Source organism: Canis lupus, chromosome 31 (assembly GCF_048164855.1).
Source record: "Canis lupus baileyi chromosome 31, mCanLup2.hap1, whole genome shotgun sequence".
In the NCBI taxonomy this organism is placed as follows: Eukaryota; Metazoa; Chordata; class Mammalia; order Carnivora; family Canidae; genus Canis; species Canis lupus.
The window spans coordinates 4,729,165-4,754,784 of NC_132868.1; the positions used below are offsets into that span (position 1 = coordinate 4,729,165).

The 25,620-nt window shown below is 41.1% G+C and overlaps 1 protein-coding gene and 1 long non-coding RNA gene across 8 annotated transcripts in view; one reads left to right on the forward strand and one right to left on the reverse strand.

The window, feature by feature from the left end:
• LOC140621899 (uncharacterized) overlaps positions 1 to 23,474 on the reverse strand; it is a 52,912-nt gene extending 29,438 nt beyond the window's left edge. Inside the window, exons 1-3 of one of the 3 annotated variants that reach the window (XR_012021629.1) lie at positions 23,244 to 23,474; positions 1,155 to 1,236; positions 888 to 1,019 (exon numbers count right to left, since the gene is read on the reverse strand). This is a non-coding gene — a long non-coding RNA (uncharacterized lncRNA). The remainder of the gene's footprint in view (positions 1 to 887; positions 1,020 to 1,154; positions 1,237 to 23,243) is intronic. The other 2 variants (XR_012021630.1, XR_012021628.1) reach the window with 2 other exon arrangements.
• CTNND2 (catenin delta 2) overlaps positions 1 to 25,620 on the forward strand; it is a 914,420-nt gene that overhangs the window by 623,829 nt on the left and 264,971 nt on the right. The gene's annotated exons all lie outside the window — the stretch shown is intronic.

A 25,620-nucleotide genomic window follows, 5' to 3' on the forward strand; every position in this document is an offset into this window, starting at 1 on the left:
GCTGTAATGTATTATTGATTTTATATGTACATGTGTATAATTCTGGTATTCTTCTCTGAAGCATAAAGGTAGATTCTTTGAATAAATATGTTTTAGTAAGGTAGCTCTTTGAGTCTGAATGATTAAAATGAATTTCTGTGATATTTTTATGAGGTGCATTCTATCTCATAGATAGAGTTCAGGAGTCCATGGCTTGACTGGATTAGCACATTTTTGTTTTCCAGCTGGGGACCACCCATGAGTGAATAGTAAAATCAATTGGGAGCATTTTGAGCAGCATCTAAAAGAATGAGCAGGTTAGAACAGAATAGAATAGAATGATTATAATTCCCATAGTAAGGAAAGTTTGGTTTGCTATTTTGGAAAATGATTGCCAGATGTGGGGGGGGGGATGGGCAGAGCCTAAGATCTATTTTTTTTTTCTAAGATCTATTTTTATAAAATGTTGTAAGATACAGGCAAAACCCTGACAAGTATGTACCCTTTCCAAAATAACATATTTAAAAAAGCAAAATAAAATTTCCTAGATGCTGACAGAGGGACATTATTAAAAACCTCCAGCTATTGAATGGTAAAGAATGACATCATAAGTGATGAGTATAAAATATTGTGAGTGCCTGTGGCATAGATGGTAAGTGATCAGATGAAGAAATGACATATTTCTGTCAGGGAAATAGTCTTGCATTTGCTTTGAGTACTTTCTGAACTAATACACAAATTTTAGCACAAAAATAATCTAAACTCTTCCTCTCTTTCTTTGTCAGCAATTGATATTTTAAAAATTATGACCACTTTATTAGCAAAAGGAGAATTATTTTTGTAATACTTAGGTTTGCATTCTGAAAACAACTTAGGTGTTGGTTGTTTTTACACAATTTATCTCTCACCCTTAAGTAAAAGTTGTTTTCTTCTTATGTTGAGTGGGTGGTCCATATCTCAGACGGAAATTTTTTTTTTCTGTCTCTATATTCCAAGCTTTCATTCACTTCTCATTCAGCCAGTTCCTGGTAAAGACGCATCTGGTAATTGGACCGAAATTTGCACGTGTCATGAGATACTCAAAGTGACAGCATGACCTTTCCCCATGGATAATCTAAGCCAACCATTCCCTCTTCATTTGAATATAAAGTATTTTAGAAGGGCAGTGGGCCCACCTGAGAAATGAGAGATGATTGTCCAGATGGAAGCGGACAATATTATCAGTATCACTGTTATCCTCATCATCTTCATGTGTCTCTGAAAAGTAGGGCATATGTATGGACAATAGGAAAGGTGGTGGTGGGGGGGAATGTTGAGTAAAGCAAGAATTTAAATAAAACAATAAAGAAAGCCATTTCCCCCACCCAAATTTTAGTCTTTAAAACTGATTATTACTCAAATTGTCGAACAATTCATCTTTTTTATATGCAAAATTTTGTGGTGAGTATACAAGATTATCGAGCTCTCCTATATTAATATATACACATACGTATATAGATATACTTGTGTATATGTATGTGCATATGTATATATATGTATATAATTGTGTGTACATATGTGTATAAATATGTGAATTTTGTTATATACGTATAAAATTCTTTAAATTGCAGATTGTGATGCCTTAATGGGTAGTAAAATACTTTTGTTGGTCAAGAACAGTGTTTTGAAAATAATTTAATGAAATAGAACAAAGTGGAATCGAACAGAACAGAAAAAAAAACATCAAAAGGCATCAACATTAGTAAGGACACCTTTCTTTTTCCCTTAATTATATATACATTTATGTGTTGCTTGCATCTGTACAAACTGAATTGCAGTAGAAGTATTTCATGTTGTGGCTCATTGCTAAAAATTTTGGAAAAATGATGCTAAAGTCATAGTGACAGCAATGATTCACATGTTCCCTCTATTCTTGTAGATATTTTATATATTATTGCCAAGTGTCAGAGCATCATAATTAGTGGATTACTTCCTGGAAATGCATCAATACAATTTACTTGAGATAAATATTTTTATGTTTGGTTCCACATGGCATTCACGCAAATTACTATTTGGTTAGCTTTTTCTATCTGCTGGTTACTGTAGTTTTCTTATTTGCTATTTTAAGCTTTCTTGCAGTAACAAGGCTGAGAATTGGATTGCTATAATCCAATAATGCCAACCAAGGAAAGGCTAGAAGTATAATATTAAACACTGATTTAGGGAGAAAAGAACTTGATCCCTCTCTGATATGGCTTCAAATGGCACCATGTGTTGAAACAGGGATCCTGTATTTTTTATGAGCATTACATAATCTATTGTCTCCCTGTTAAATAAAAATCCAGCCAGCCAGAAATCTGACACTACAAAAACATGAGAATTCTCACAGTTCAAATGTTACAATGGCTGGATGTTTTTGTTTTTTTTTTGTTTTTGTTTTTTTTTTTTTTTGCCATATAGTTTTCCTTTGAATGTATATAAAGAAAGGGCTTATAAAAATACAGTAATGTACCTGACAAGTTGCAAAGTTATTATGTGTGATAGTTCACTAATTGTTATTAGCTGATGTATATGAACTATGTATAAATGCATTACTTACTGTATAGGTCTCTGAATCTATCTTGCTAGAACTTTAGAAATAATGTAGTGGCAAAAATCCTACCATATTTGGATGTTTTGTTGTGAGCAAAATAAAAATAAAAATAAAAAGAACCCTATATTAGAGAAGTTCTGCTACTGGGAACAAATTCAAGTAAATTCCAGCATTAATGGAAAGTAGCCTCAAAATTGAGCATATAGATACAAATTTTATTTAAGGTCATCATGAAGAATTTGTGGCTTGGAATTCAGAAGGGGAGAAATACGATGTTTGTGAATGTCCATGTTTTCCAAACCCAGCAACTTTTGAAAAATAATTGTTATGATATTAATATTCCCTAGATTAACATAATCATGCAGTTCAAGGCTCTGTGTTCTGTAATTTACAATCACTAGTATAATTTTTGTATTCTGTAGATCATAAGTAGACATCTAACTTTTTGAACATTTCTGCCTTTTGGTTTATATGTTATGTGAATGTAAATATTGATGATGACCTGCATATTCTGGGTGGGGGGGGGCTTACTCCTATAAAATTCATTCTGTAGGCTACCAAAGTGCAAGTCTAGAGAGGAACTCTGGCAGCAATTTCAAAAAGAGGCACCTTTTTTGTAAGTATTTACATTTATGCCAAATGTATATTGTGAACTTCACATACATGTTCATTGTTGAGATCAGAGTACCAGTTTCTTTGTCTTAAACATACAAATTGATGTTAGTTTATTTGACCCTCTTCCAATACTAGGAGCTAAATATGTGCTGTGATCCAGTTAAAAATGAGATATGGATACAACGTAAGTTTAGGTTGAAATTCTTAAGTGAAGAAACAGTATGCCCTTTTCAAATGGAAGACTATCTGTTTTGGTCAAGATCAGTAAATCAGAAAAGACACTTTTCCAACATTTCCACCATTATAGCACAGACTAGATTTCAATTTTTTTTTTCAGATTTAAGGGCCCCAAGTGTTATAAAGTTGTTTTCTTATGTGTCTCAAGGCTTAGGAACAAGGAAAGATGAGAGAATCAGCATAACTTGTTGAGATGGGCATTGTTCTAAGCCCTTTCCCTGCCATGCCTCCTTCACTGCTCTGCATCCCTGTAGGCTAGATGCTGACATGTCCCCATTTTTCAGGTGAGCAAACTAAGTCCCTCTACCTTGCTCATGATCTCACAGCCATTAAGTAGAGGACCTGAGCTCAACCCAGCAGGTTGCCTTCAGAGGCACTCTTAGTTGTGATGTATTTTTTAATGAAACGGTTTAGTAAAAGAAAGAAAAGGAACAGAGTGAGCATTAATGCCATGATCGAGATGAAGACAAGTCAATTTTGTTAACTAATATCTCAAACCTCTTCACACACCTATGAGAATACTACTGGAAAAGCTTTTCAACACCAACAAAGTGCGAAAGGGTCAGTATGTACACGATTCACTGTTACAGAAATCCTATTTCAAAAAAAGAAACTAATCCATAATTTTGAAGAAATAAGTACAAATCTAAGTATCTATTCACAAGACACATGAGCTCTGAATGGTTGAAAACTGATTCTAGGGAAAAGTGCATATTGTGACAATATGAATGAGCCGTCATTATATAATTTTTATTCTGCGTACTATAAATAGTGTGATAATACTTTACATTCATCGTTAGTTTCAAGTTATACCTGTGGAGACAGAGAATTAGTTAGGGGCCTTACTGAAATGACTCTAAGCTGAGAAGTTTTTTGCTTTAAGTTTCTGATATACATCTGAAAAAGAAAATATGGAAATCTTTGAGGTAGGAGACACATGTCCTGTGTCTCATGGAATACCTGGACTTTCCAGAAAGACTAATGTCAGGCATGTCTAAAAACTCCCACTTCATGCAGCATCCCTGGGTCCCACCTCCTGCCATTGGTAGGAGCACATCACGAACGGTTTTGTCTTGGGTTTCGCTGCCATTGGTTTAATCTATCTGCTTCCTTTTTGGTTATCTTAATTTACATCCTTCTGCTCAACAGCGGCCATTTCTTCTCCCTTGTACGATGCTGTAACTTCCCTTTCCAAGTTACAAACTCAGAGCAAGCAAATGCCTCGTTCTTTCCTCCAAATAACAAGTAGATATAGTGAAAGGTTGGCTTGGTTAAAATGGTAAACCAAAAACACTGATAAACCTTTTTTGGTGAAGTCGTCATAATATTTTGTACAAAATATAATGAGCTGCTAGAACTGAAGATTTTCCTTTAAAACAGAGGACTTTGTTGTTATTTGGGCAGATTTACAACACTTGCAAAAGGGATTTAGTCCCATTAAATCACACTGTAAGTATTTTCCATTTCGGTGCCAGACCAATCAGATGGCTCTCTCACTGTTAACTGGTCTCCCACAAGGGAGCTTTGGAGGAGGATCCTAGTTGCTTAAGGTCTTTCAAGTTAGTAAAAATCTCTAAAAGGTCGCATTTATCTGTGTCCCAACTAATAACTAATGACATCTAGTGGTGGTAGGATTTGAGGCACCCAAATGGCCATTTCCTGGTGATACAGATCCCAAATAAACTATAGAGATGCTCTCACACTTCAGACTAGACATTTATGGACTAATGAGGTCAAACCCCAGCACCACATGGCACAATCGACCCATCATCCAGCCCTCGGTAATTATGGAGGGTGAGTTCCCTGCTGCTCATGCCCTTGATGGGCAGTGCGGGTGTGGGAGCTTCCATCAGGTCACTTCTGTAGGAGGCATGCCCATTCCAACGTTCTCATTCATCAAAGTAGACTTCAGATCTCCTGCGTGCATTTGTGGCAATTCATGGGTAGGAGGCATTTGTCTCTCTTTGCAATGTTCCCTGGAAGAGTTTCGACATGGGAAGCCAACCCATAATGGCAGCTTCTTTATTAAAATATGTGCAGTGGAAATTATGCTAATTAAGCTGGAGTGTAATTATAGACTAGAAAGATTCTTTGCAGTCTGAATTGAATTGTTGTAGATAAATGTGCATTAACTTAATAGTGTGCAGCTAATTATGAAAAGTAAAGGAGAGGAAGAGAGGTGATCAGTTACGCAATGTTTTAGAGATGCTCCTGTCCCGGGCGAACTCTTCCATTAAAGCCCAAGTAACCCTGTGATGGGAATTCCTCTACCATGTGTCTCGGATTTTCAATACCACAATTAAAATAGCCACCGGTGACTAATTAACCCATTTAACTCTATTTGTCTGTGGCATTTATTACAGCGGAGTTAAATGTGGTGACACTCTGCAGCTTTATGTCCTATTCCAAGTATATTTGTGGAGTTAATTCTTTATTCTTTATTTATGCTTTTGTGTGCATTTATGATAATTATGAAAATGAGGCAAGGATCCATTGTCCCAATGTGATTTGCCATGCTCAACTAAAGCTGCATTCTGGGAAATAAATTCTTTTTACTTAGAATTAAAATAAGCTCAAGTGGTAGTCATGTGCCTTTTTTTATTCTCAAGCTATCAACTCAAACAGTCTGAGAGATATGGCCATGATGCTGTGGTTACATGAAGAAAAAGTTGATCATTTTAACCCTCTCAGCTACAGACTTCTAAAGGCTATCAGTAAGGGGGCCTGCATCTATTCCTCAGTGCCACCTGAATCAGCTAAATGAGAGGTGCCTTTCTGAAACACAGAGAATCCATACAGTGTTGCTGGGTGACTTTTCAACGCATTTCAGAAACTTTGATGTTCATGTTCTTCCAAGTAGAATGGCTTGACACACACTTGAAGCAAAGAGTTTGGAAAAATAAAGACCCAGCAAAACACTAAGAATTAAAAGGCCCTTGACAGAGGGTATGACTGTCCAGTAGAAGCAGGGGGCTTGTGTTGTATGATATCACACCTCACTGTTTCTTCTGTGTTTTCAAGAAACTTTAAAAATCCCTTTAATTGCTTTTTTTTTTAAGCTAGAAAATCAAGAAGCGTGGAGATTCACATCAAGCTTTTTCTGATTTCTTAAATTTCTATTTTCTCCTTTTCTCATTTACATTATGGCTGTGTTCTTACGTGTGGATTGTTTGAGATACTACTAATCAATAACCCTGAAGTTTAACTGGAACTCCTAAATCTTTTCTGACATATCTCTCCTTTAGAACATTTATAGCTATTTCTTTTTTGACTTAATAAAGTCTTGCTTCTAATATGTTGTTACATGTCTTTTGCCAAAATAGCATTGGTATCAGAAAGCTTCCTAAAGCTCATTAGCTTAGGGGCACCCGGGTAGCACAGTTTGTCGGGCTTCTGCTTTCAGCTCAGGTCATAATCCCAGGGTACTGGGATGGAGTCCCGCATCAGGTTCCCTGCTCAGTGGGGAGCCTGCTTCTCCCCTGCTCATGCTCTCTCCTGCTCTCATTCTCAAATAAATAAAACCTTTTAAAAAAATAAAAGCTCATTATTTACTTGATACACTTTGAGGAGAGCATGAAGTTGTTCTTGCCTGTGAGATGAGACACTGTTGCAGAATGCTTCCAACCCCGGTTTCTGTGGATTTGGTGAGGGTTGGAACTCCAGAGCGACCTGGTTATGTGGCTTTACCCAGTGTTTAATGTTAAGCCTCAGTTCTCTCACCTCTGCACTAAGTGGAAAGGTCATTAACTTCCTCAAAGGAATGCAGCAGGGGTCAGCAAACTATAGCCCAGGGCTAAAGCCGGCCCACCAACTGCTTTTGTGAATAAAGTTTTTTTGGAACATAACCGTACCCACTTTTTTTACATTTGTTCTGTGGCTGCTTTTGAGCTACAATGGTAGAATTGAGTAGTTCCAACAGACGCTATGTAGCCAGCAAAGCCTAAAATATATTTATTTTCTTTTAACAGAAAAGGTTTGCTGATCCCTACATTAGACTGTTAAATTTGTGTGTTTATATATAAAACACACATGTATAGAATATAGGACCTGTATATGTGTGTGCATATACCTGTGTAGTATATATATAAAGGTGTTAGGATAATGCTGACACACTGCAAGCATTCAATATCTATTGACAACTTTAAATATGATTTTGTTAAATCCAGTTTTACTTTATTGTTAGAAAGTTATTTGTGAAGAGGATATTAGATGAGATGGTGGTAAGCCTTCAAATTAATCACAACTAAAATGTTTTTCTTTAAAAGTATTTTCTAAAGTAAAGACTTTGTTTATAATTTAAGCATATGTTAATTATAAGAATATATATCATGGCACTCTTTTAAATGTGTTAGTTTCCAAGAGCTGCCATAAAAAAATGATCATCAATTTAGTGGCTTAAAACAAATTTATTTTCTCACAGTTCTTGAGGCTAGAATATCAAGATCAGGGTGGCAACTGAGCCAGGCTTTTTCCAAAGGCTCTAGGAGAGGATCCTTCCTTGTTTCTTCTTAGCTTCTGGTGGTTTCAATCCTTGGCATTTCTTTCTTGGGTTGTAGACACTCACATCACTTTCTTTCCTACCTTTGAGGTCACAAAGTGTCTCTCTTTGTCCATCTTCACATGGTCTTCTCTCTGTATCTCTGTGTCCAGATTTCTCTCTTTTTATAAGGATATCAGTCATTGGGTTAGAGCTTACCCAAATCCAGTAGGCCCTCATAATTGTATGACATCTGCAAAGACTTTATTTCAAAATAAGGTCACATTTGCAGGTTCTGGGGGTTAAGACATCAATGTATCTTACCAACACATCTTGTCAAAAAATATATTTGGGGGGACCCAAAATATTAGAATATCAAGTATTATCAACCCATAATATTAAGTAAGTGTCCTTTGGAAAATATTTATCCTTCAATTTTACAATATATCTTAGATCAAAACACATGTTTGCAGTAAGTATTTCAGCCAGTCAGTTATTTTAACCACCAGAACTAAGAATAAAAAAGACTGATCAAAATGCTATTGGCAGCACAGTTTTTAAAGGAGCATGTGTGTGTATTATTTCAAAGTAAATGTGAGGTTTCAGGTGACATGCCACCAAAGCAAAGTGATTTCAGGCAGATGGAGAGACAAACCCTGCCGAGGGCAAGGGGACCTTACCCCCTCCAAATGAGCTAGCCCAGGCACACATGGGACACTGTATCCAGCAGTTGGCAGGCCCTGAAAAAGGCATATGCACAAACTGAAGTGTGTTTAGAGGAGCAGCGGGATACTCACAAACAAGCCAGGTGAGGAATCCCTGGTATTTGACGAAAGCAGATGTGAAGAGTGTGGGCTGGGCATGAGGACAGAGGTGCACAGTAATTACAAGGGTCTGAATCTGAGGCTCATATTGGAAAACACATAGAAATATTTTAAAAGCAACTCATGATGCCCCCATCAGTAATACCATTGACGTGTTCATTTATTCTCCCAGGCTTTTAAAATTCTCTGTTTTCCTGTCCATTCTTCCTCTCTGTTGTCTCTCACATTCTTCCTCTCTGTTGTCTCTCATCACACCTGCCCGTCTTCGCACACAATGCACTTACACTCACATTGTGATATTTCCTATAGAGATTTGTTCCTTGGTTTTTATTTTCACTATCTTTTTATGAATGCCTTTTCATGTTCTTAATTTTGTTGTTTAAACATAATTTTTAGTGACTTTAAATATTCTGCTCTCTAGATATAGCATTCTTTTTTTTAAGATTTTATTTATTTATTCGCGAGAGAGAAAGAGAGAGACAGAGAGAGGCAGAGACACAGGCAGAGGGAGAAGCAGGCTCCCTACAGGGAGCCCGATGTGGGACTCAATCCCAGGGCCCCAGGATCACATCCTAAGCTAAAGGCAGAAGCACAACCACTGAGCCATCCAGGCGTCCCTGATGACTCAATTTTAAAGACTACATGAGAAATCATAGAAAAGAGATTTTGGATATCTTGTAAGGTTTCTGAAGTCAGGGACACAGCCAGATGGGTTAAGATGCAGCTGTGGGGGTCAATATAAAAAAGAAAATTGACAGGAGAGTCCTCCTCAAACAGAAGGGAGCCTGCTGGAAAAGGTAGTCTCTGATCATCCACATGTTTCAGATTCTACAATCTGGGTTCACATATCAGGTGAAGGTTGTACTGCTTGGCCATCAAGGTTTCTGAAATGTTAGGTTTTTGTAGGAGCCACCAGAAATTCCTCCTGGAGCATGGCAGGCCATATGCCAATAGATTAAATGACTCTGACAGGAAAGCCTTTTTTCCGGGAACAGTTTGTCTAAAACCTATGTTGTTGAAAGGAGCAGAGGAGGAATCAAAAACCAGCCTCTGGACGTAACACACACCTGTGAAACTGGGTGGTTCTCACACATGCACTTGGTTTAAGTAGCTTACACACGAGATACCTTCTGACACGCCTGATTTCTTGGTTAACCTAGGCCTTTGACATAAGATTTTTTTATGTTAAATAGTTGCCTACCATTGCTGGTCTGGGTAGGCACTGAGTTGTTTTGTGGTATGTCATCCTAGTATTTCAACCTCAAGTGGACTTTCAGGAGGGAAAATTGTGAGCCCATTCACTTACCAATAAGGCTACAAAATCCAGTACATTCCATGCTTTCCCTTTCTTTCCCATTTGCCAGCACTAGCTGTGGGTTGGAAAGGCTAAAGCCCACACGAGGCTCCCACCTTTCTGTATCTACCTCAGGGCCTCAGGAGCCCAGAGGATTTGTCCTTAGGGCATCCTCTTGTCCAGAGATAGGGACACAGAGGGCCCTGGGTTTGTTCAGTGGGACCCTGAGAGGCTGCTTTAATATCTGAGATGGAAGCTGAATAAAAATGCTAAGTGATTCTGTCCTTGGGAGAGTTAACTGCCTTTTCCGCTGGTGGATTTTATAACTAGGTATTTGTCAGTCTCGTTGCAAACCACCCGGGAGGACACCGGGTAGCTTGCCAGATCCTCAGCACAGTGTCAGCATGCAACAAATAACAACGTCTCCTGTCAGCAGGTTCTGGCAGAGGGAACTCCCGGAATATAAAGAAGCTCAGGCCCACCCCCTTCTGCTACTTTGGGACAAAACCAAGAGACCTGGACTGGATACATAAAAGGACAGGAGAGAATGCACACCCATGACCCCGTTTCTTATTTATTTATTTATTTATTTATTTATTTATTTATTTATTTATTTAAGAGAGAGAGACCGAGAACACACACAAATGGGGGAGAGGCAGAGCAGGGAACCTGATGTGGGACTCGATCCCAGGGCCCCAGGATCATCCTGACCTGAGCCAAAGGCAAGTGCTTAACAGACTGAGTCACCCAGGTGACCCCTCATTACCCTGTTTCTAATGTGTAATGGTCACTTTGCTCTATATTTAGAGCCTTCATTTTAAGGAATTTTTAAATTTTTTTTTTTTTTTTTTGTCAGAGAGAAGGAAACCACCTTGAATCCCTTCTGGGCCAAGGTGCAGTATAAGTACATTCATATGAGTGCATGTGTAACTGTGGGTGTGTGTCACACTGAAAATGTCCATCCCTGCCTTCATCAACTTGCATACAGAGCAAGACCCATCTCTCTTAGATGTGTCAGCCAGTGATTGTTTAAATGTTTAGGGTCCTGGTCTGGGCCAGTTGTAATTAGAAGAATGTCAGAATTGATTTAAGAACCTTTTACAGATTAATTCTTTGCCTACTAACTCCTCCGTTACACTTTTAGGTAACACGAGATTTAATGTTACTTCCTTAATGGTCTCCAGTAACATAATAATCTTTATTTGTCACCTTTCTTTTTTTCAGATAATTGACTGCCCTCTTTTTACATAAAAATCCAAATTCCATGACATTTGACAATATTTTTATATTTCAAAAAAATTGTTATATCTATTCTCATAGGGTTTTCATTTGAGACCTTGTGTTTTTTAAGCCCCTTTTTCTGTGTGTATATAAAATGTGTCATCGTCTTATACATTATGGTGGTAAACTTGTTATTTAATAGCATCTTATGGACCAGACCTTCTAAAGAGGTCTGACTACCACTAGGAAGTATCACTTTGTACTTTTAACCCCTGCTTGAGGGAGTCTGTTTAAAACACACTTGTATTCCTGCTCTGTTTCTCTCATTCTGATCTTTGTTTTCTACCCTTCGCTCCTAACTACCACACTTCGAACAGTAAATATTAGACATGAACGTATCTCTCAAGGAAGGACCATCTCAACTTATAATGAAACAGCCCAATGTAGCAAAGCACCATAGAGCAGCACAGATGACGGAGGTAGTATTTGCAATATCTCTATTTTAGGGTAATTTCCAAGTGGCTTAAAAGAGTGTGTGTTTTGTATTATTTTATGAAACATTTAATTAGACATGGCCACCAGAGGAGACAGAGGAGAGGCTCAGGAAAATGAAGTTTATTATATTCACAGGTCCTAGGGACAAGATACCTGGCACACCATGCGGGGGGTCATGTGGGAGAAACCAGAGTGGTCAGGGGAAGAGGGGCAGAACTTAGGCCTTTGTTAGAAAACAAAATTCAACCAACTCAATTCAAAGATTAAACTGACCTTATTAAACAATTCATGAATTGGGCAGCATCGCCCCTAGACAATAGGAGGGAGCTCCCAGGAGCTACAAAATGGAAGGATTTTATAGGCAGAAATAGAGCGTGATAATTAGCAAAGTAAACCCAAATGATTGTGTCAGGTGAGGTCAGCTTCCCTATGGGGAAGTTCAGGGGGTCTTCTAAGGGGGATTGCCTCATCTTGCCTTGGAGGATAGAGAGGGCCCATGTGACAGGTAACTTCATTGGTGCTGACCAGAAATTCCTCTCACCTGTTAAGACTGCATTTCTGGAAGAAGTCAAAACTTCATTTAGGTTAGATACAAGCCCCAGGTTGGTGACTCCATTTTGGAGCTGTGGGATTTTTTGGTAACAGCTTTACTGAGATTTCTTTGAGAAGGTTTAAGCAGGATGGGGTAAACGGTTTAGCATTGGTTTGTTTGAACAATTCCAGTGGGTTCTAAGCCTCTGGCTGCCTGGTACCTGGCCCTAGGATGATGATGTAGAGAAATACTGCCTTAAAATTAGTATCTTGGGGTGGCCAGCCCAGATGGAGGAGGTATGGCCCTGGATTGGTTAGTTTGCATATCAAAGCCATGCTCTAGGCTTGGCCCTTTGCTGTCTCTAAGCTTCCCAGGAAGGAGCAGTCTCTCCCCAACCAGAAAGGTTGTTTGAGATGTCAGAGCAAAATAATATACAGAAGAATTTTTGAATATGCAGTACAATGTATTTACCCTTTTAAAGATATTAGTGGAAAAGCATCAGAGATGAGCTCCTGGCTAGGCTCATAGTCAATGCAGATGATCTGGAGCCATTCAACACTGTTCTGGGGGTTCTTAACAACAGACTGTCTCAAAATGGCTCTTTGGAGACCTTTTGTTCCTGTCTGGTGGGAAAGAATGTAACAAAATCACTACGTTATTTGGACACCTTGTGTTCTCAATGGTTTTAAAATTCTTATTGTGTGGGTTTTTTCATTAATTAGTGTGAGGGGTGTCCTTTGTTAAAACAAATGCAGAGGCCTTAAGACAATGTGGAAGAGCTACTCCTACATGCTGTAATTCCCTATTCCCCTACAACCACCACCTCAAAATCTACTGGTTTCAAACACAGCATATCATAACATCTTGGTTCTCTAGGTGCATTGGGCTTAGCTGGGTAATCCTCACTTCGGTGTCCTCATAGGATGTGTTAGGGGTTGGCAGGACTGCAGTCACGTAATGGCCTTACAGAACTGGACATTGTAGGGAAGAAAAAAAAATATTCCCTCTACCCTTCTGAGTTATTGGCTGACACGCCCCTCCCACTCCATAATAAAAGATAGATTAACCAGAGAAAAACAAGTTTATTGACATATAAACTCATGTATACATGGGAGATACTCAGGAAAACTAATTCCCCAAGATGGCCCAGGCCCCAGGCTCACCTACCATCTTCAGCTGAAGACAAGGAGAGAGGAGGGGTGGGGGGAGAAGAGCTTGGCAAGCTTCAGGAGGGTCCAGGAAAAGTGCTAACCAAGGGAAAGGTTTGTGATGTGGCTGTAAGTCCCTGTGTTCTCTGTTGGTCAGTTTCTTGTAATTCAGAGTCATCCTCTCTCCCTGGGACAGAGAGGGAGGCTTACAAAGAGGAACTTCTCTAATAAATGTACATTTCCCTCACAAAAGAGTAGCTTCTACTGTTTTCAGAGCTTCTTCTGCATCTGCAGTTAATCCAAAATAATCAGCCCAAGTAATCCTTAGGCTGAGGAGGCCTCTTCTGGAGTGGTGCGTTCTGCTGCCCTGGGGCTCTGAGATGGCGCCCTCTGTTCAGGCAGGCCCTTGGTGCTGGCTGCCAACTGGACACTAGGAGTGAACCTCCCATGAGACCGAGGGAGAAGCTGCAAAGTTTCTTGTTCCCTGGCCTCAGAGCCGTATCCTGTTAGGGCAGGCAAATCGCTCAACCCAGGCAGATTCGTGGGGACGGACCCCACCACTCAGTGTGGGAAATAGGCATGGGGACTCTGGCGGGAAGGAGCTCGCAACTTCTTTGCCTTCCACTCTGCCAAATGGAGCACCATTCAAGAGCTTAGACAGACGATTCTTAGTTTCTCTTATTTCTTTCTTTTATATATATGTCTATTAATGTGTCTGTGTCTATGTAGAAGTGTGTGGGTAGGTGTACATATGTGTATATATGTGTATGCATATGCATATACTCATTCACACCGAGAAGGGAGATTTTCACAAGTTGTCTCATGCGGTTGTGGGCGTTAGCAAGTCATCCGTCTGTAGGACAGGCTAGTCGGCTGGAATCTTAGGCAGCAATTGATGCCACAGCTCTGACACAGAATTTCTTTTGGAAAGCTCCCATTTACCCTTATGGGGTTTCAACTGATTGGGTGAGGCCCATTTATGTTTGGAAGGTAATCTCCTTTCCGTGAAGTCAACTGGTTTGTTCGTGTGGACCACATCTACACAATACCTTCAGGGCAGCACCTAGATTAGTTGATTAAATAGCTGGGTACTGTGGCCTCGCAGGCTGACATCTAAAACTAACCATCATGACATGATACTGTACATAGAAAACCCAAAAGACTCCACCCCAAGATTGCTAGAATTCATACAGCAATTCGGCAGTTGGCAGGATACAAAGTCAATGCTCAGAAATCAGTGGCATTTCTATACACTAACAATGAGACTGAAGAAAGAGAAATTGAGGAGTCAGTCCCATTTACAGTTGCACCCAAAAGCATAAGATATCTAGGAATAAACCTAACCAAAGAGGTAAAGGATCTATACCCTAAAAACTACAAAACACTTCTGAAAGAAATTGAGGAAGACACAAAGAGATGGAAAAATATTCCATGCTCATGGATTGGAAGAATTAATATTAAAATGTCAATGCTACCCAGGCCAATTTACACATTTAATGCAATCCCTATCAAAATACCATGGACTTTCTTCAGAGTTGGAACAAATCATCTTAAGATTTGTTAAGATTTGTGTGGAATCAGAAAAGACCCCGAATAGCCAGGGGAATATTAAAAAAGAAAACCATATCTGGGGGCATCACAATGCCAGATTTCAGGTTGTACTACAAAGCTGTGATCATCAAGACAGTGTGGTACTGGCACAAAAACAGACACATAGATCAATGGAACAGAATAGAGAACCCAGAAATGGGCCCTTAACTCAATGGTCAGCTAATATTCGACAAAGGAGGAAAGACTATCCACTGGAAAAAAGACAGTCTCTTTAATAAATGGTGCTGGGAAAATTGGACAGCCATGTGCAGAAGAATGAAACTAGACCATTCTCTTACACTATACACAAAGATGAACTAAAAATGGATGAAAGATCTAAATGTGAGACAAGAATCCATCAAAATCCTAGAGGAGAACACAGGCAACACCCTTTTTGAACTTGGCCACAGCAACTTCTTGCAAGATATATCTATGAAGGCAAGGGAAACAAAAGTAAAAATGAATTATTGGGACTCCATCAAGATAAAAAGCTTCTACACAGCAAAAGAAACAGTCAACAAAACTAAAAGACAACCTACAGAATGGGAGAAGATATTTGCAAATGACGTATCAGATAAAGGGCTAGTTTCCAAGATCTATAAAGAACTTATTAAACTCAACAGCAAAGAAACAAACAATCCAATCATGAAATGGGCAAAAGACATGAAGAGAAATCTCACAGAGGAAGACATAGACATGGCCAACACGCACATGAGAAAATGCTCCACATCACTGGCCATGAGGGAAATACAAATCAAAACCACAATGAGATACCACCTCACACCAGTGAGAATGGGGAACATTAACAAGACAAGAAACCACAAATATTGGAGAGGATGTGGAGAAAGGGGTACCCTCTTGCACTGTTGGTGGGAATGTGAATTGGTGCAGCCACTCTGGAAAGCTGTGTGGAGGTTCCTCAAAGAGTTCAAAATAGATCTGCCCTACAACTCAGCAATTGCACTGCTGGGGATTTACCCCAAAGATACAGATGCAGTGAAATGCCGGGACACCTGCACCCCGATGTTTCTAGCAGCAATGTCCACAATAGCCAAACTGTGGAGGGAGCCTCGGTGTCCATAGAAAGATGAATGGATAAAGAAGATGTGGTCTATGTATACGATGGAATATTCCTCAGCCATCAGAAAGGACAAATACCCACCATTTGCTTCGACGTGGATGGACCTGGAGGGTATTATGCTGAGTGAAATAAGTCAATTGGAGAAGGACAAACATTATATGGTCTCATTCATTTGGGGAATATAAAAAAATAGTGAAAGGGAGTAAAGGGGAAAGGAGAGAAAATGAGTGGGAAATATCAGAAAGGGAGACAGAACATGAAAGACTCCTAACTCTGGGGAAGGAACTAGGGGTGGTGGAAGGGGAGGCGGGTGGGGGGTGGGGGTAACTGGGTGACGGGCACTGAGGGGGGCACTTGATGGGATGAGCCCTGGGGGATATGCTATATGCTATATGTTGGCAAATTGATCTCCAATAAAACAATAATAAATTTAAGAAAATAAAAGTAACCATCACAGTGTCTATAGAAAGGACTCGCTGGTTCATACAGTGGTGATACATGAAGAGCAGGAGAGAGACCCAGAACGTTCCCATTGGCCGATCCTTTGTATGCAGCATGAAATCGGAAGCATCAAAAGGGTAAATGAAAAGATTATAGAGAATGTACAGAATGTTTCTGTTTAAATACACTTTGGTCAAAACTTTACAAAATATCAAAACAGGAATTCTTTCAAATTCGATCTAAAATTCTTGGGGTTTTTAATTATGTCTTTAATTTTCCAAACATTGGAACCATGACTGCCCTTTCTCCTCTTCCTTCTTCCTACATTCTCTACCTCAGATGCAGTGACCTGCTCCAAAGCTGAAAAAACAACGTAATGGTCTTTGTAAACTCTTCAGTTAAAAGGTGTGTGTGTGTGTGTGTGTGTGTGTGTGTGTGTGTGTGTGCGCGCGCGGGCGCCGCGGGCATCCGCATATGCAAGTGAAAAGGGCAAAGTGAAACCACGATTGGGTCACTTTTGTAACATAAGAAATTAGTGATTACCAGATTCCCTTGCCCTGGAGGAGGAAGCGGAACGTGCAAGCCTTTTTTCAGCTTCTTGAAAGGTTTCCTGTGACCTTGAGCGCTTTGCCTCCCCCGATGCCTGAGCAGTCGCTGGTTGCGCAGGGTGGACAAGTGAGTGGCTAGAGGGCTGCGGGTGACCAGATGGCAGCCACCGTCTTCGTGGGGTAGGGGGAGGAGGGGCCTGCAGCCCCTCTGCTTGGCGCGAACTCGCCACCAGCCGCACCTGCCGGCTTCCCCGTGGGACGGGGCTGCGCTGCTCTGACGTCTGGGGCTGACAGGGGAATCTGTTCAGCCTGCGGGGAGGCCGGCTTCCCGCCGCCACCGCTCCTGGGCCCGCGCTCAGAGGGTGACTCCGGGGGAGCCTGGGTGCGATGCAGGCGCAGTCGGAGCGTATTCACCGCAGGAATCTAAGCACTCCGAATGCTACACCAGCTCCATTCCTCGAGAGAAGAGCGAGCGGCTGGCAGGGCGACAGGAGAGTGACGAAGCCGGTGAAACACACGAGGAGAGTCATGAATGCAGGGATCCCCAGCGACCCCGGCATGGAGCAGGCCCCGTTCTGGCAGGCGGCGGGGAGCGCGGGGAGCGCGGGGAGGCCCAGAGGCCGGAGAGGCCCGGGAGGTTCCCCCGCCAGGCCGCCCCGCGGCTCAGGAGCCCCCACCCCGGGCCCACGTGGCCCCCGCGGCCCTGCGGGGTGACGCACCCACCCACCCACGCACCCACCGAGGCGCCCGCAGCACGCACAACAGGAGCGGACCCGCACCCACGCCCTCCACTCCGGCCTCCACGCCCACCTCCAGACCAGAACTGCCTGGAGTTCTGTGAAGGGCACCTCCTCTGCCTGTGGCCGCAGGAGCGGCAGGAGGGCGGCAGAGGCCCACGTGGTGCGGCCAGGGGGAGCCTGCGGCCTTTGCCCCAGCAGAAATAGTCCCACACCAGCAGTTTTCAAGGCGGGGTTTTACCCCTTACCCCCCTGGGGATATTCAGCAACATCTGGAGCCATCTTTGTGGTCCCAACTGGAAGAGGCTGCTGCTGCTGTCCCGTGGTTGGAAGCCAGAGATGCTGCTGAACATCTTAATTTGGGAGGGACGCCCCCCACCCCCGTGTTTCCAACCAAGAGTCAGCCAAAATGTCCATGGCCCCGCGGTTGAGGGTTGAGAAGCCCTGCCTTACTTGTGTCTTTCCCCTCTATTTGTTTGTTTGTTAGTTTGTTCATAGAGACACACAGGGAGAGTCAGAGACACAGCTGCCACAATAAGGGAGAAACAGGCTCCACGCAGGGAGCCCAACATGGGACTCGATCCCGGATCTCTGGGATCACGCCCTGGACCAAAGGCGGTGCTAAACCGCTGAGCCATCCGGGCTTCCCAGTGTGTCTTTCCCCTCTTAACTCCATCCTCAGCCTCCCAGATGGAAGCTTCTAGGGCCAGTGATCTTACATTATTCACGATGCTTCGGTGACACTCAGTAAATACTCAGTGAACAAGTGAATGAATGAGTGGGGTGGGGGAGGGATGTAGGCAGGAGAGCAAAGGACTACCAAGGTAGCACTTGATTGACACTTGCATATACAGTATGTACTTTCTATCATTGCTATTGTTTTTATCTTTGAGATATTTTTATCTGGGAATGGTTTCATTTGTTCACTGAGTAGCTGACAGTAAATAAGTCCGTGTGCTGGCCACCAGGAGCATTAAAATGAGTTAAGAATGGCATGACTCGGGATCCCTGGGTGGTGCAGCGGTTTAGCGCCTGCCTTTGGCCCAGGGCGCGATCCTGGAGACCCGGGATCGAATCCCACATCGGGCTCCGGTGCATGGAACCTGCTTCTCCCTCTGCCTGTGTCTCTGCCTCTCTCTCTCTCTCCCTCCCTCTCTGTCGATCATGAATAAAAAAAAAAAAAAAAAAAAAGGAATGGCATGACTCCTGCTCACGGGAGCTTAGTTCCCTAGCGGAGAAAACCATCATTAACTAATTAAACAGGTAAGTCTAAAATTTCAGTGTGACAAGCACTACAGATTCTGTTTGCTTGCCACAGAAGCAGCCTGGGAAATGCCCATAGTGCCAAGACCTAGACAGCACTTTCCCCAGAGTGGTGTGCCCCACAGGTGACACCTGAAGTGTCTGTGTTAACATACCACTATCACCTATGGATATTGTCAACTACTTCATCATCAAGAAAGAGCTTTTATGAGTCCTAATTCTCAAGCAGAAGAGCATTTCCCAGCAGATGGGAAATGGCCCACATTAGTGACAGAGGAAGCGACAGCGCCGATCCATGTAGGGACCCACACACAGTGCAGAGGGCGGAGGCAGGGGCCAGCAGATGGGGCGTCGTCCTGGAGCACAGCTCTGTGAGTGACGGAGTGCAAGGAGAGAGTTTCTAGGAGGTCGGCAAGATGTTCTAGTTTGATTTAGAAGCATTGCAGCAGTGGTGGTGTGCAGGATAAACTGGGGGTGGTGGCTTCTCCAGCCTAGAGAGAGCCCATTAGGAAATATCACAGTTTTCAAAGCAAGAGCTAATGAGTCTGTGGAGCGTGGCTCCAGCAATGGGACTGCCTTGGAAACTGAATTATAGTTGCCATGTCTGACTGCATCCAGCATGGAGAGAGAGACAGAGACAGAGAGAGAAGCTTAAATACCATTCTTTTATTTGCAGTGTTATTTTTTCCCCAACAACTGTTGAAGAAGCAGTCCCTTATAAATATTTGTGTTCTCCCAAGATAACAGTGCCTGTCCTTCCCTCCGTCAGCATCCTACTAGATTGAGTAACCTTTATGTTCACGGCCACTTTATGGATTTTGCATTTCAGAGAAAATGAGACAAGATTGAATTTTTCTTTATGTTTTAATTTAGTGACTTTAGTTCCAAGAGTCTTTCCCCAAAAAATATTTGATACCTCCACAGCTGTGCAACAAACACAAAAGATGCCAGGATCCAGAGATGCTTCTTTGTCACACGCTTGCCTGCCTAAAGTTCTGGTGGGGTCGTGTGTGAAAGCAGCGAATACAAATTCTCCTTTCTGGAAACGATGTTCTGAAGTGGCAAGAGGCCCAACTGTAGCAGAAAGCATCCTGGGAGTCCTTGCTGTGGTTGGGATGGCACCTTCCCCAGAAATAAGCTTCATTTCAGCCCCTACCCCCATTGTAATTCAGGCCTATTCCCCCTCTTCTATTTAACCATCAAGGAAATATTAAGTCACACAATAAGCAGAACTGGAAGTCTCAGATACTGCAGAGACTCAGAGCACAAATAGGTCAAGGCCTATTTAGAAGAACTCACAGATGACATATCCGTAGGAGGGGATGAAGGGAAAGGGTTTAAAACCTATCCGCAAACCTGTAGGTCTGGCATCATCCAGCATAAGGAATTTATCAGACTCAACAATCAAAAAACAAATAATCCAGTCAAGAAATGGGCAGAATACAAATTTCAAATGACAGCAGTCACCCAAGCCACTTGACTTTGTAGAATGAAGACACTCCGCTGAGTTGGCAGTGCTTCTCACCTAAAACAGTGCCTGCTGCAGTTTATCTCTGGACTGTCAAACTGTGCGTAATATTTTAACCAATCATAATTATTTTCGAATTTGCAAAGGGGATACCCTGCTTTTCCTAACTCAGGAAATATTTTATAGATCTTACATGCTGCTACTTGAAATTAAAAACAAAACAGAACAAAACAAAACTAGACCAGATCTTCTGCTTTCTTATTTTTGTATCTACCTGCATAGACTGAATCTGAATGCTCTCACAGCTTGAAGAGATATGCATTTCCTATGACCTTAGTGGAAGAAAGCCTACCTTGAGACCTTACCCCTGAGTACAGTTTACACCTCTGATACTTACTCAGAAGTCAAATACTCCCTGGAGAGCACCAGAAAGTGCAAGTGTGCTCACTTCTGTTATGGCAAAGAGGATGGTATTCTTTGCACTGTGTATGATTAAATCCCTCCTTCGTGCCCACACAGAATTCTCCTTCCTTTACCATCCCTGAGAACCGCAGCCATGGATGGCCTTTGCTTCATTCAACTAGCACAGGGTATGGACTCACTGACACCCAAGGTGACTCTCTGGCTTCCTTTCAACAAACTGAGCAAGTCTCTTAAGTTCCCTGAGCCTCAATCTCCTCATCTATAAAGTAGAATCATGAGCCCTGCCTCACTGAGTCATGGGGAAGAAGACTTAACTGACCACAAATATGTAATGAACAATGGCTAAGGGGTATCATTCAGCATATTAAAGTTGGGTGATTTATGCAAATTTTAAAAATCCAGTCAATATTTTAGCTTATTAGATTTATACAGGCATCATTTTCTGAATCCACTCAGTGGATGGTGTTTTGCTGATCATCATGGGGGATTTTGATGGAAAAATACTAAATAGTTTTGGGACAAAGTAATATATTACACCAATATATACAAGTAAATGAATATACTGAGGATATGAAAAGGTGTTTTATATCAGACTTTGTTTAAAGAAAATATCTTTTTCATTCCAACCAGCAGATTTTGATTGGCATAGCAAATCCCTGTAGAAAACTTTAAGCAGGAAAACACTAAGGTTAGTAGAATAATACAAATTAGGAAACTGTTTTCTCTCTGGAAGGTGTTATTTATTGAACTTCAAGCAGCATAAACCTTTACAGACATAAACCTCAAGACGGCCAATTGTATTTGACATCATAGTCATTAATTAAACGAATCCCATGTGACGTTCAAAAGCCTGAGAAGTGCAGAACATAACCAGTTTGGAAGGAATTTGGAGGAATGGGCTGAGTGTGGGACCAAGTAAAATTTAGAGACCAGGTCATGAAAGAAAGGAAAAGGACTATTTAAGAACTGGTTGAGAGCATTGGTCTTTCCCTGAAAGACCTTTCCTTTTCTGTTCCATCTCCTAATTCTGGGTCCTGGAATCCTTGGAATGAGATTGCCTGAAGGTGTAAATGTACAAAGCATAAGAGAGATGTTTGCTTAAAACATAATATCATTGCTTTACAAAAGTTGGTGACATAAAATGTCTCTGTGTTACTGATAATTTTAAAATTATACGAGTCTCAGTTTAAAGAAAGAAAGTAATTGTCTTTGAAACATAACATCATAGACATGGTGTCAGTCCTAAATTAAATGAATTTTACCTTCTTCTAATGAAATTTCTGACAGGCATGCATTCTAACTTCTAGTTGTTTGTAAAAATAATAATGAAAAATGTTGGTTAGTGCAGCATCTTGGTTAGGGTGAGTTTCAAAGAGAATCTACCTAAATTTTAACTGTGGCTCCATCACTTGATTGTCTCTGGAATCTTGGGCAAGTTGCTAAAGCTTTCTGTGTCACAGCTGCTGCATCTATAAAATAGGGGCTCTAATGGTACCTCCCTGAGGGGAATGTGGTGAGTAGGAAGTGGGTAGGGCACCCAGAGCAGTTGGGGGCACACAGGACTCACTCAGTAAATAGGAGCTCTTAGTATGTTGACGTATATACTTGTACAAACAGAAGTCATGTCAGCGCTTATCGTAAAAGCATGTGATGTAAAGAGATCATCTCCCTGATTATAAAATCTATAATTGTCTCTAGCGGTAGTGGATAAAGTATTATCTCTATGATCTCTGGTCATTTCAGTGCAAGTAAATCTAGAGTGCCTGTTATGTTCATCTGAGAGCAGAATCTTCAGTTTACTGAACTTGTTGGACTTTTGTGGCTCTCATGTTTCTCATGTGACCTCTTTTCCTAAAGTCCAAGTCCACAGAGCCCAACAAAACCTGGAGAAAAGTCTGGAAATGGGTATGAAGGAGGTCCCTCAAAATCAAGTTCAAGAATGAAAACCTTAAGAGTAATTTCAGACCCTGAAGGGCATGCTGGATATTATGTTTTCAGTAATGTCATTGCCACCAAAGCAGTACTTTTGTCGTGAGCATTACATCCCATTGTACTGTACTCTTGCTAAGGCTAAACAGAGAGAGAAAGAGAGAAGGCAAGTTTAAATGTTGGTATCTTCCCCAAATTCTGTTGTAAGCATTTTTTTAAACAGATAAGGAACCATTAAGGCATGCTGTGATTTAGGTCTTTTAAAAGCCTTAAAGTAATACATTTCAAAACAGTTACAAAAGGAGAAACTATTACAAATGAGTAAGAACATTTTCCCAAAAGACAAGTGTTGATGTTCATTGAACTTACCTACTCTGTTGCTTTGTTGAAATTCTGAACTTAAATCTTCCAAGATAAAACTTTAGGCCATAGTGATGGGAAGGACCCAGACCATGTCTGAGGTGCCCCGGGATGACATGGCAAACTCAAAGGGGCTCCTCAAAATAGTTGGAGTTTTCCAGAGAAATAAACCATGTGTCGGACACCAAGAGAAGCATGAGCTTGCATTAGTTCAGTTTCAAGATTCAATTGTGTCACATTCCTTTTGATGATGTCATAATCCTGCAGACCTGGATTTTCAAACATTTCTCTCATAAGATGCAAGCCCCATGTGAACATCAGCTTCGAGAGGAATTGAAGGCTGCAGTGTCTGATTTGAGGTTGGAGAAGCGCCCCAAAGGTGCTAGCTGGTGAGGACATAGACAGTTCTGAAGTGTTCGGATTTAGCTACTTAATAAATGGAGAGCTGTAAGGCATTTCTTTTGGCCCAGAGGCACCATGAACAATATATGGAGGACTTTATGAGCCAATATGGTTTGGGAACCCCCACAGTTATTATATAAAGTGAGGCTCCACCCAGTTTTTGTATCCAGTCCTTCCCACAAAGAAATAATAAGTGCTCAACAATTAGATATTAAATTAGTATTTTTAAAGACTCAAGTAATTTGTTTCCTTGTGGCTTCATTTTGCAGCTGTGGATAGAACTTAGAATGTTCTTCTAGTGCATAAAGAAATGCTTAATGAAGAAATCATAATTCTTAATTAGTAAAAAAGATAAAAGAAATGTTGTGTGCTTTTATTATTCACATAAATAAAACTCTACTTATCTGCCGCTTGCTCTTTTTCCAGTAATCAAACATACTCCATCAGCCCTTTCGGCCATCCTGCCTGTTTTAAATTATAAAAGTCTATGGTAGCAATAACAGAAAATATCTTTAAACTCATTGCAAACTTTTCAATTAATTTTCAAATTAATCACAGCCATTCTACAGAGAGTTAGGCAGACACAGAGGTAATAAAAGCCAAGTCTAAGACTTTATCAATGGTTAGAAATTAAAGGTAATGGGACACTGTTATCTGGAAATGAATACTGTCTTTTTTTTTTATGATGGTACTTTAAAAAGAAGCTAATGCATTCAGTTACACAGATATGGAATCTTCCAGGATAACGATATACAGATAGCCTGTCTATACCCTTTACCCATGATCTGCAGGGACCACTAATAAATATCCATTATTGGTTATCTTATTCAAATAAGGGGTAAATGCATACATATACATATATGTATATATATATCTATATCCTCCATATTTTATATTTAGAAAAATCCAGAACAAAAAAAATAAGGTGAAATATGATAAAACGTGGGGTGCTTGGGTGGCTCAGTCAGTTAAGCATCTGCCTTTGGCTCAAGGTCCCAGGATCGAGCCCCGCATTGGGCTCCTTGCTCAACGGGAAGCCTGCTTCTCCTTCTCCCTCTGCCTGCCACTCCCACTGCTGTATTCTCTCTCTGTCAAATACATAAAATCTTTAAAAGAAAAAAAAAAAAGGAAATGCCTGCACATGGAATTCCTTTGCATTTAATGTCTAGTTAGGAGAAATACTTCTGAATGGCCACTTGAACACTGCCTTTCTCGTTTTCTAGTATGAAGACTATACCAAATGTTCATAACTTCTTTATGCTTCCTTGAAGGGCAAATTGAAATAGTCCTACCTAGGTATGTTGGGGTTGTTTTTGACATAGACACTAGTGACTGTTCAGAGTTGTTTGCCTTTTTTCCCTTCTTGAGCAGCTAAACAGCAACGATATCCAAAAGCTTTCTTCCCATTTTTGATGCATTTCAGTAGCAACAACAACAGAATACTGCCAAGAGATGTAACCCACGAAGTCATTCATCAGTACTTACATTCGAATGTCAGACTTGCTGTCTTTAAGATTTTAAAATAACCAGCCAAGTATACAGAAGAAAAAAATAGAGGTAGACAGAATGTGACCTAATGGGAACAAAGCAACTGGCTCCATCTCTTTTCTTCTCACTTGTGGTTCTGATATCACGTGGACAGGGTTTAACGATACCACTTTAACCCCCATAAAGCCACTTCTCCAGAGGCAGAAAGGAATGTTGACCTCTGGTACCTTCCCTTCCCTTTCTGAGACCCGCTGGGTCTCCTAACTGGGCAGCCCAGACCTGGTGGCCAAGAAAGAGCAGGTGCCCCAGCTCCTGGCAACCAGGACCTGGCTGGGCATCCACAACTGGTCTTGGTGTGCTTTGGAGCATGAACAATTTCACAAAACATCAGCATCACACAAGACTGCTCTGACAAGAATGGATTGAGACAAAATCAAAACCCCCTCCGTAGTCCTGTCTGAACACAGACAAAACATGAACACTGTCCAAATCACAA